General features: G+C 50.1%; 1 protein-coding gene across 1 annotated transcript in view; it reads right to left on the bottom strand.

Moving 5' to 3' along the window:
• Window positions 1–1,246, bottom strand: part of cfap144 (cilia and flagella associated protein 144) — a 13,832-nt gene extending 12,586 nt beyond the window's left edge. Inside the window, exon 1 of the mRNA XM_078226440.1 lies at window positions 1,223–1,246. The gene's annotated coding sequence lies outside the window, so the exon portion shown is untranslated. The remainder of the gene's footprint in view (window positions 1–1,222) is intronic.
• Between the last annotated feature and the right edge of the window lie 11,179 nt (window positions 1,247–12,425).

Genomic DNA, 12,425 nt, shown 5'->3' with positions numbered 1-12,425 from the left:
CCCGTCCCACCGCCTCCCCGCCCCGGCCCCCCTCCCCGCCCCCGCCCCTTCCCCCTCCCCGCCCCCTCCCCCCTCCCCTCCCCCTCCCCCCTCCCCCTCCCCCCCTCCCCTTCCCCCCCCCCCTCCCCTTCCCCTCCCCCCCTCCCCTTCCCCCTCCCCCCCTCCCCTTCCCCCTCCCCCTCCCCTTCCCCCTCCCCCCCTCCCCTTCCCCCTCCCCCCCTCCCCTTCCCCCCTCCCCCCCTCCCCTTCCCCCTCCCCCCTCCCCTTCCCCCCTCCCCCCCTCCCCTTCCCCCTCCCCCCCTCCCCTTCCCCCTCCCCCCTCCCTTCCCCCTCCCCCCCTCCCCCTTCCCCCTCCCCCCCTCCCCTTCCCCCTCCCCCCTCCCCTTCCCCCTCCCCCTCCCCTTCCCCCTCCCCCCTCCCCTTCCCCCTCCCCCCTCCCCTTCCCCTCCCCCCTCCCCTTCCCCCTCCCCCCTCCCCTTCCCCCTCCCCCCTCCCCTTCCCCCTCCCCCCTTCCCCCTCCCCCTCCCCTTCCCCCCCTCCCCCTCCCTTCCCCCCTCCCCCTCCCTTCCCCCCTCCCCCTCCCTTCCCCCCTCCCCCTCCCTTCCCCCCTCCCCCTCCCTTCCCCCTCCCCCTCCTTCCCCCCTCCCCCTCCCTTCCCCCCTCCCCTCCCCTTCCCCCCTCCCCCTCCCTTCCCCCCTCCCCCTCCCTTCCCCCCTCCCCCTCCCTTCCCCCCTCCCCCTCCCTTCCCCCCTCCCCCTCCCTCCCCCCTCCCCCTCCCTCCCTCCCCCTCCCTTCCCCCCCCCTCCCTTCCCCCCCCCTCCCTTCCCCCCCCTCCCTTCCCCCCCCTTCCCCCCCCCTCCCTTCCCCCCCCTTCCCCCTCCCCCCTCCCCCCCTCCCCCCTCCCCCCCCCCCCCCTCCCCCTTCCCCCTCCCCCCTCCCCTTCCCCCTCCCCCCTCCCCTTCCCCTCCCCCCCTCCCCTTCCCCCTCCCCCCCTCCCCTTCCCCCTCCCTCCCCCCTCCCCTTCCCCCTCCCCCTTCCCCCTCCCCTTCCCCCCTCCCCTTCCCCTCCCTCCCTCCCCTCCCTCCCCTCCCCTCCCTCCCCCTCCCCCTTCCCCCTCCCTCCCCCTCCCCTTCCCCCTCCCTCCACCCTCCCCTTCCCCCCTCCCTCCCCCCTCCCCTTCCCCCTCCCTCCCCTCGCCTCGCCTCCAAAGTCGAAAACTTGCCTGAGTTACGAGAATTAGCCTCGCATTGACCTGGCTAATTATAGCACTTGAACAGAGAGGGGGAGAGAGAGAGCCATGGATCAGATTTCAGTTCTGGCCATGTTAGATTTTTATGACCGTGGAAGGACTTGAAAGGTCACATCAACAGGATTTATAATACACCGTGGATTACATTATATACTTCTGATTTGCAAACATGGACATCTGCGTGTTAAGAATGGAATCAATAAAGAAAGAATGAACAATGATGAGAAAGAATAGTCAGATATAAATGAGTTAATCTCCAAAAGTAAGGAAGAATTAATCTTTTAATGTTTCCATGGGGGGATTACTTTTGAAGTTTAACATAAACACAGTGGCTACAAGAGCAGGTCAGAGGCTAGGAATACTGCAGGGAGTAACTCATCTCCAGTGACTTCCCAAAGCCTGACCACGGTAGCACAGTGGTTAGCACTGCTGCTTCACAGCTCCAGGGTCCCGGGTTCGATTCCCGGCTCGGGTCACTGTCTGTGTGGAGTTTGCACATTCTCCTCGTGTCTGCGTGGGTTTCCTCCGGGTGCTCCGGTTTCCTCCCACAGTCCAAAGATGTGCGGGTTAGGTTGATTGGCCAGGTTAAAAATTGCCCCTTAGAGTCCTGGGATGCGTAGGTTAGAGGGATTAGCGGGTAAAGTTAGCGGGTAAAAAAAAAAGGGATTAGCGGGTAGGGCCTGGGTGGGATTGTGGTCGGTGCAGACTCGATGGGCCGAATGGCCTCCTTCTGCACTGTAGGGTTTCTATGATTCTATCTACAAGGCACAAGTCAGGGGTGTGATGAACTACTCCCCACTTGCCTGGATGGGTGCAGCTCCAACAACACTCAAGAAGCTTGACACCATCCAGGACAAAGCAGCCCGCTTGATTGGTACCACATCCACAAACATTGAATCCCTCCACCACCGACACTCAGTAGCAGCAGTGTGTACTATCTACAAGATGCACTGCAGCAATTCACCAAAGATCCTTAGACAGCACCTTCCAAACCCACAGCCACTTCCATCTAGAAGGACAAGGACAGCAGGTGCATGGGAACGCCACAGTTTGCAAGTTCCCTTCCAAGTCACATACCATCCTGACTTGGAAATATAGCACCGTTCCTTCCAGGAACTCCCTAACAATACTGTGTGTGTGCCTACAGCACATAGACTATAGCTGTTCCAGAAGGTAGCTCAGCACCACCATCTTAAGGGTAATTAAGGATGGGCCAGCTAGACCCACATTCCATGAAATAATAAAAAGTAACTCCCCTCTGTGTGTCGAATTGGCCAGTGGACCTGCCAATTAAAAAAACTTTATGACTCTTCCAAAAGAGGAGTCATAGAATCCCTACAGTGCAGAAGGAGGCCATTCGGCCCATCGAGTCTGCACCGACCACAATCCCACCCAGGCCCTACCCCCACATATTTTACCCGCTAATCCCTCTAACCTACACATCCCTGGACTCTAAGGGGCAATTTTTTAACCTGGCCAATCAACCTAACCCGCACATCTTTGGACTGTGGGAGGAAACCGGAGCACCCGGAGGAAACCCACGCAGACACGAGGAGAATGTGCAAACTCCACACAGACAGTGACCCGAGCCGGGAATCGAACCCGGGACCCTGGAGCTGTGAAGCAGCAGTGCTAACCACTGTGCTACCGTGCCGCCCACGTACCAGACAAGCTCCATATTGTTATGCAGGAACATGGGAAATCTCACCAAAAAGTGTTCCCAATCCCCACCAGCACTGGCAGGCTAACAGCTTTGGCAGTTTAAATTTCCTGCTGCAATACACCCTTGACCAACCCTTGGCCCCATCCTACCTTGGCTTCCTGAGGTAATTTGCTACTGTTAGGAGAGATTGGAATGATAAGCACATCAAACAATGGGTGCAGGATATTTAGATGCACACTGGGCAGCAAAAGGGGCATCAGAGACGGGAGAGGCTTGCAGACCAGAGGAAAGTGAGAGATAAACGCTTTAAATTTTATATCTGCTTTAGATATTCCCAAGTACAATAATGTTTGGGTGGCACGGTGGCACAGTGTTTAGCACTGCTGCCTCACAGTGCCAGGGGCCCGGGTTCAATTCCCGGCTTCGGGTCACTGTCTGTGTGGAATTTGCATGTTTTCCCCATGTCTGCGTGGGTTTCCTTCGGGTATTCAGGTTTCCTCCCACAATCCAAAGATGTGCAGGTTAGGTGGATTAGCCATGCTAAATTGCCCCTTAGTGTCAGGGGGACTAGCAGGGTAAATGCATGGGGTTATTGGGATAGGGCCTGGGTGGTGCAGACTCGATGGGCCGAATGACCTCCTTCTGCACTGTAGGTATTCTATGATTCCCATCAGCGCTCTGTGGGTCCTCTGTGCCCACACCACCCAAAATTGAATAATGTTAAAACGTAACCCAGGGGCATAACAAAGGGCCTCCTTCTGATCTAGACTGAACGTTACATCTGTGTGTGCCATCACATATTTGTCCGACTTTTCCAAATGTGCACGGACAACACTGAGTAAAGCTAGACCCAATACAAAGCATTGAGCTGCATTGTTTCACAGGCAGCAACCAGGGTAACAGTCAAAGCAGATTCCAAAATCTTTCTTAACATCAATCTTCTTGTTTCATGAATCATAGAATCCCCACAGTGCAGAAGGAGGCCATTCGGCCCATTGAGTCTGCACCGACCACAACCTCACCCAGGCTCCACTCCTGAAATGCCACATATTTACCCTGCTCATCCCCTGACACTAGGGTTAATTTAGCATAGCCAATCAACTAACCCACACATCTTTGGACTGTAGGAGGAAACCCACGCTGACATGGGGAGAACGTGCAAACTCCACACAGACCAAGCAGCCTGCTTGATTGGCACCACATCCACAAACATTCAATCCCTCCACCACCGGCGCTCAGTAGCAGCAGTGTGTACTATCTACAAGATGCACTGCAGCAATTCACCAAAGATCCTTAGCACCTTCCAAACCCACAGCCACTTCCATCTAGAAGGACAAGGGCAGCAGATACATGGGAACACCACAGTCACATGGGCTGACATTTGTTTCTGGCATGATCATCCTTTCAGACTATTCTTCACTGCATAGACTGACCTCAAACATTTTTAGATTCAAATTCCAGGCCTCTGGCCTACAATTGCAATCCCTTTTTAAAACCTAACCATGCCCATTCATGGGCTTTTTTTGTTGTTTGTTATATCTGACCTCAGGAGACAGACTATGTAAGAATTCAGATGAATGCACTTGTCCTTCCCTGGAATTATTCCATTATCAATTATTTGCTGAAGTGGAATGGAAAGCAGCTGTACGAATGATTGCAATCTGCAAATACACACCTTCAGGACTTAAGAGCAGCCTGTGCTCACACTTAAGAACTTCCCTACACCTAAAGCTACTAATTGAGATCAGATTGATTTAGCCCAGAACTCAGAAGTAATTTTGCCTCTTACACAAAAGTAGCATGTACTTTTTCGCAGATTCCCCTCCTAATTCCGGTGAAAGCAATTATAAATAATGCAGATGATTACTTCTTGAATGCAAGATTTACTTTAACGATTTATGATTATGATAACTACCTACAGCAAAAGCCGCACGGTGGCACAGTGGTTAGCTCTGCTGCCTCACAGCGCCAGGGACCCAGGTTCAATTCCCCGCTTGGGTCACTGTCTGTGCAGAGTCTGCACGTTCTCCCCGTGTCTGCGTGGGTTTCCTCCAGGTGCTCCGGTTTCCTCCCAAAGTCCAAAAGACGTGCTGGTTAGGTGCATTGGCCATGACAAATTCTCCCTCAGTGTACCCGAACAGGTGTCGGAGTGTGATGACCAGGGGACTTTCACAGTAACTTCATTGCAGCGTTAATGTAAGCCTACTTGTGACACAAATAAATAAACTTTAATGGATTTTAATTATTTCTTAGTAACCTGCAAAAAGTTTCCAGAATCTATCTAGGATGGGAGTCAATGAAAAATAAATAACTTGTCCACTTTGTTGTTATCAGAATTCTCTCATTTGCCTCGAGGACTATCCATTAAGGACTTATGGATTTTTCATATTCATTGAAAACACTTACAATCTCTGATCAATACATACAACAGTCTATATAAAAACTGTAATAAACCACTTCCTTGTTACAAATTAAAGACCACTCAATCTCAAATTTCTAAGGAGTAAAAAGAACAAGGGTTTACGCTTTTGAGAATGGCACATGGAAAAAGACATTGAAAGCATGCATACAGGGTTATAAAGGCAACTGACCCAAAACAATGCTGATTCTGCATTATTTTCCTCTTTCGTACCGGTACTCAGGATTGGAACAAATGAGTTAAACTCCCACCGTAACAGATCCAGAATTCAGTACTTGTTTTGAAAGTTGATAATAAAAACTTGAAACTCCCTGTTGCATAACACGGGCAGCGAGCATAAATGGGTCATCTTCAGTATGGGAGAAGTAATGAGTGGAGTGCCACAGGGATCAACTTACAACCTACATCAATGACTAGGATGAAGGGATCAAACGTATGGTTGCTAAATTTGCTGATGACATAATGATAGGTAGGAAAGTAAGTTGTGAAGTGGACATAAGGAGTCTGCAAAGTGATATGGAAAGGTTAAGTGGGTGTCTATAAATTTGGCAGAAGACTTTCTCAGAAGACTAAGGAAGTTTGGCATGTCCGCTACGACTCTCACCAACTTTTGCAGGTGCACCATCGAAAGCATTCTTTCTGGTTGTATCACAGCTTGGTATGGCTCCTGCTCTGTCCACGACTGCAAGAAACTGCAAAGGGTCTTAAATGAAGCCCAATCCATCACGCAAACCAGCCTTCCATGCATTGACTCTGTCTACACTTCTCGCTGCCTCGGAAAAGCAGCCAGCATAATTAAGGACCCCACGCACCCCGGACATACTCTCTTCCACCACTTCTGTCGGAAAAAAGATACAAAAGTCTGAGGTCACATATCAACCACCTCAAGAACAGCTTCTTCCCTGCTGCCATCAGACTTCTGGATGGACCTATCTCGCACTATGTTGATCTTTCTCGACATCCTAGCTATGACTGTAACACTACATTCTACACTCTCCGCTTTCCTTCTTTATGAACGGTATGCTTTGTATAGCACGCAAGAAACAATACTTTTCACTGCATACTAATACATGTGACAATAATAAATCAAATCACATCAAAAGATGGAGTATAATGTGGGAAAACGTGAACTAGTCCACGTTGACAGAAAGGATTAATAAAAGCATATTATTTAAATGGGAAGCTGGGAAGAACTCAGATCCAGAAGGATCTGGGTGTCCTAGTACATAGATCACAAAAAGTTAGCATGCAGGCACAGTAAGTGATTAAGAAGGTAAATGGAATGTTGGTGTTTATTGCAAGGGGAAGGAAATATAAAAGTAGAGATATTTTGCGACAGTTGTATAGGATATTGTTGAGACCACATCGAGAGCACTGTGTACAGTTTTGTTTGTCTTATTTAAGAAATGATATAAGTGCATTGGAAGCAGTTCAGAGAAGGTTCACTCGGCTGATTCCTAGGATAAAGGTTGGACAGCTTGGGCCCGTATCCATTGGAATTTGGAAGAATAAGACACAAAGGGTAGGATTTTACAGCCTCGCTTGTCCCGAATCCGTAAAATCCCGCCCGAGGTCAACGGACCTTTCCATGGTCCGCCACTCGCCCACTCCCATTCCCGTGGTGGGCGGGTTGGTAAATTTCATAACATCCTGAGGGGACTTGACAGGGTGGCTGTCGAAAGGAAGTTGCCCCTTGTACAAGAGACTAGAAATAAGGGACACAGTTTTACAAATAAGGGATCTCCATTTTAAGATGGAGCTAATAAAAATGTCTTCTCTCAGATGGTCATGAGTCTGTGGACCGCTCTTCCCCAGAGAGCAGTGGAGGCAGGATCATTGGATATTTTAAGACAGATGTAAATAGATTCTTGGATGACACGGGAGTCTAAAGATATATATATATTTTTTTTAAATATCTAAACCCGGAAGTGGTCGCGCAGGGAGGTCTGGGAGAGAGAGATTTTTTTTTTTCCCCAATAAATTGGAACAGAGAGGAATCCCGATACTCTACACTTGTAGAGTATCCCACCCTCCCTCCTCCTCTAACCTAAAAAAAAAAGACCCAGTGAGAGCAGGGCTTTGGAGAAAACAGGAGGAGGAAAGGTAAGTTTAAAATTTTCATTCACTTTTTTTTCCCCTGTGTGTTTAAAAGGGCAATTATGAGTGTGAGGCCAGTATGTTGTTCCCAATGTAGGATGTGGGAGGTCCTGGAGGCTCCTAGCCTCCCGGACGACCATATCTGTGCTGGGTGTGTTGAGCTGCGGTTCCTAAGGGACCATGTTAGGGAACTGGAATTGCAGCTCGAGGACCTTCGCCGGGTTAGGGATAGTGAGGAGGTCATTGACAGGAGCTATCGGCAGGTGGTCACACCGGGACCACGGGGAGGAGGGTAACTGGGTAACAGTGAGGAAGGAGAAAGCTCGGTTGATGGTGAGCACCCCGGTGGATGTGCCCCTTAATAATAAGTACTCCTGTCTGAGTACTACTGGGGAGGACAGCCCACCTGGGGGAAGCAGCGGTGGCAGTGTCTCTGGAGCTGAGCCTGGCCCAGTAGTGCAAAAGGGTAAGGAAAGGAGGGTAGTGCTAATTGGGGACTCTACGGTGAGGGGGTCAGATAGGCGTTTTTGCGGACACAGATGGGACTCTCGGATGGTGGTTTGCCTCCCTGGTGCAGGGGTCCGGGATGTCTCTGGTCGAGTCCCAGAAATCCTGAAGGGGGAGGGAGAGGAGCCGAAGGTCGTGATGCATATAGGTACTGCTGACATAGGTAGGAAGAGGGAAGGGGTCATGAAAAGAGAATATAGGGAGTTAGGTAGACAGCTGAGAAAGAGGAATGCAAAGGTAGTAATCTCGGGATTGCTGCCTGTGCCGCGGGAGAGTGAGAACAGGAATCGGTGGAGAATGAATGCGTGGCTGAGGGACTGGAGCAAGGGACAAGGATTTGGGTACTTGGATCATTGGGACCTCTTTAGGGGCAGGTGTGACCTGTTTAAAAAAGACGGGTGGCACTTGAATCCCAGGGGGACCAATATCCTGGCGGGAAGGTTGGCTAAGGCTACTGGAGAGACTTTAAACTAGAAAGGTTGGGGGGAGGGAATCGAAATGAGGGGACTGAGAGCGAGGAGGTTAGCTCGCAAATAGATAAGGAATGTAGACAGGGTAAGAGGGAGGTTAGACGAGTGATGGAGAAGGGAAGTGCTCAGGCTGAAGGTCTGAGATGTGTCTATTTTAATGCCAGGAGTGTAGTGAATAAAGTGGATGAGCTTAGAGCGTGGATTGCTGCTTCGAATTGTGATGTGGTGGCCATTACGGAGACTTGGATGTCTCAGGGACAGGACTGGGTGCTTCAGGTGCCGGGTTTTAGATGTTTCAGGAAGGACAGGGAGGGAGGCAAGAGAGGGGGGGGAGTGGCACTGTTGATCAGGGATAGTGTCACGGCTGTAGAGAAGGTGGACGCCGTGGAGGGATTGACTACGGAGTCTCTGTGGGTGGAGGTTAGGAACAGGAAGGGGTCGGTAACTTTGCTGGGTGTTTTCTATAGGCCGCCCAATAGTAACAGAGATGTTGAGGAGCAGATGGGGAAACAGATCCTGGAGAGATGTAGGAATAACAGAGTTGTCGTGATGGGAGATTTTAATTTCCCAAACATAGATTGGAATATCCCTAGGGCTAGGGGTTTGGATGGAGAGGAGTTTGTTAGGTGTGTCCAGGAGAGTTTCCTGACACAGTATGTGGATAAGCCTACTAGAGGAGAGGCTGTACTTGATCTGGTGCTGGCTAATGAACCTGGACAGGTGGAGGATCTCTCGGTGGGTGAGCATCTTGGGGATAGCGATCATAATTCTATCTCCTTCACGATAGCATTAGAAAGAGATAGGATCAGGCAGGCTAGGAAAGTGTTTCTCTGGAGTAAAGGGAAATACAGTGTCATCAGGGAGGAAATTAGACGGGTAAATTGGAAGGAGGCATTCTTGGGGAAAAGTACCGAGGGAAAGTGGAGGATTTTCAAGGAATGTTTGTCTGGAGCTCTGCATGACAACGTTCCGAAGAGACAGGGGGGTGTTGGTAGGGTACGGGAACCGTGGTGCACGAAGGTTGTGATGAACCTGGTGAATAAGAAAAGAGAGGCGTACAGAAGGTTCAGAGAGCTAGGAGGTGTTAAGGATTTAGAGGAGTATACGGGATGTAGGAAGGAGCTTAAGAAGGAAATTATGAGAGCGAGAAGGGGTCATGAGAAGACCTTGGCGGGTAAGATTCAGGAGAATCCCAAGGCTTTCTACAAATATGTCAAGAGTAAAAGGATGAGATGTGAAGGCACAGGACCCTTAAAAGGTGAAGGGGGAAAAGTTTGTGCGGAACCGTTAGAAATGGCGGAGGTGCTTAATGAATACTTTACCTCGGTATTCACGGTGGAAAGGGATCTGGGTGGTTGTACTGCTGGTTTGCGATGGACAGAAAGGATCGAGCATGTGGACATAAAGAAAGAGGATGTGTTGGAACTATTGAATGGCATCAAGGTTGGTAAGTCGCCGGGACCGGATGGGATGTACCCCAGGTTACTGTGGGAGGCGAGGGAGGAGATTGCGGAGCCTTTGGCGATGATCTTTGCATCGTCGATGGAGACGGGAGAGGTTCCGGAGGATTGGAGGATTGCAGATGTGGTCCCTATATTCAAGAAAGGGAACAGGGACAGCCCGGGAAATTACCGACCGGTGAGTCTAACCTCAGTGGTTGGTAAGTTGATGGAGAGGATCCTGAGAGACAGGATTTATGATCATCTAGAGAAGTTTAGTATGATCAAAAGTAGTCAGCACGGCTTTGTCAAGGGCAGGTCGTGCCTTACGAGCCTGGTTGAGTTCTTTGAAAATGTGACCAAACACATTGACGAAGGAAGAGCGGTGGATGTGGTCTATATGGACTTCAGCAAGGCGTTCGATAAGGTCCCCCATGCAAGACTTCTTGAGAAAGTGAGAGGGCATGGGATCCAAGGGGCTGTTGCCTTGTGGATCCAGAACTGGCTTGCCTGCAGAAGGCAGAGAGTGGCTGTGGAGGGGTCTTTCTCTGCATGGAGGTCAGTGACCAGTGGAGTGCCCCAGGGATCTGTTCTGGGACCCTTGCTGTTTGTCATTTTCATAAATGACCTGGATGAGGAAGTGGAGGGATGGGTTGGTAAGTTTGCTGACGACACCAAGGTAGGTGGTGTTGTGGATAGTTTGGAGGGATGTCAGAAGTTGCAGCGAGACATAGATAGAATGCAAGACTGGGCGGAGAAGTGGCAGATGGACTTCAACCCGGCTAAGTGTGTAGTGATCCATTTTGGCAGATCCAATGGGATGAAGCAGCAGTATAATATGAAGGGTACCATTCTTAGCAGTGTAGAGGATCAGAAGGACCTTGGGGTCCGGGTCCATAGGACTCTTAAATCGGCCTCGCAGGTGGAGGATGCGGTCAAGAAGGCGTACGGCGTACTAGCCTTCATTAATCGAGGGATTGAGTTTAGGAGTCGGGAGATAATGCTGCAGCTTTATAGGACCCTGGTTAGACCCCACTTGGAGTACTGCGCGCAGTTCTGGTCACCTCATTACAGGAAAGATGTTGAAGCCATTGAAAGGGTGCAGAGGAGATTTACAAGGATGTTGCCTGGATTGGGGGGCATGCCTTATGAGGATAGGTTGAGGGAGCTTGGTCTCTTCTCCCTGGAGAGACGAAGGATGAGAGGTGACCTGATAGAGGTTTACAAGATGTTGAGAGGTCTGGATAGGGTAGACTCTCAGAGGCTATTTCCAAGGGCTGAAATGGTTGCTACGGGAGGACACAAGTTTAAGGTGCTGGGGGGTAGGTACAGAGGAGATGTCAGGGGTAAGTTTTTCACTCAGAGGGTGGTGGGTGAGTGGAATCGGCTGACGTCGGTGGTGGTGGAGGCAAACTCGTTGGGGTCTTTTAAGAGACTTCTGGATGAGTACATGGGATTTAATGGGATTGAGGGCTATAGATAGGCCTAGAGGTAGGGATATGATCAGCGCAACTTGTGGGCCGAAGGGCCTGTTTGTGCTGTGGCTTTCTATGTTCTATTTCTATATAGGGGTAAGAAGGAAAGTGGAGTTGAGTCCACAATCAGACCAACTGTGATCTTATTGAATGGCAGAACAAGCTTGAGAGGCTGAATGGCCTACTCCTGCCCCTACTTTGTATGCTTGCAATGCCCTTTAAGGGAAGGAAATCTGCTGTCCTTGTCCAATAAAGCCTTTCCATAGCTGGCCTAGAATTTCAGATTATGTACAACTGAGAGCAACTGTAAATGAGTAACAAACAACAGCTTTGCACATGACTCCCACATCCTGAAAATATATTAATTCCAAATGACAAGTTCATCTGTTTCCATAACGATATGAAACCTGCTCCTTAGGTAGTCCTTCTTTAAGTTGACTTGTAAAAATCAGAATGATTAATATCAACAAATGCAGATACGATTCTGGCCAACATGGGGTATGAGCTGAGATTCCATTTAAATGAGGATTTGTCACAAAAATCTCAAGTTCGTTAAAGTAGTAGTTTTTAAATATGGAAAGAGAGAGAAAATGAATGTTGCATTTTAAGGAGGTTTCCTCTCATGTTTCGAGAGCTGCTGAATTAAGAGGTGCAGTTGTAACCCAGTTAGATCTGCCACAACACTATACTGGGATATGGGTCAGGTTCCATTTAGGGAGTAACACAGTTGGTACAGCTCACCTGAATTGAAAACAATGACAATTCAGACAACAGAACTGATACGTCTTTATGGATGCCCCTTACGGGTGGCACAGTGGTTAGCATGGCTGCCTCACAGGGTCACGGGTTTGATTCCAGCCTCGGGGAACTTTGTGGAGTTGCACATTCTCCCCTTGTCTGCATCGGTTTCCTCTGGATTCTCCAGTTTTCTCCCATAGTCCGAAAGACGTGCTGGTTAGATGCATTGGACGTGCCAAATTCTCCCTCAGTGTACCCGAACAGGAGTGTGGCGACGAGGGGATTTTCCGGGTTAGGTTGATTGGCCATGCTAAATTGACTCTTAGTGTCAGGAGATTAGCAGGGTAAATATGTGATGTTACAGGGAT

Source organism: Mustelus asterias, chromosome 13 (assembly GCF_964213995.1).
Source record: "Mustelus asterias chromosome 13, sMusAst1.hap1.1, whole genome shotgun sequence".
Lineage (NCBI taxonomy): Eukaryota > Metazoa > Chordata > Chondrichthyes > Carcharhiniformes > Triakidae > Mustelus > Mustelus asterias.
The sequence above is the reverse complement of the archived record's forward strand: the minus strand, read 5'-3'. Positions and strand labels throughout refer to the sequence as shown.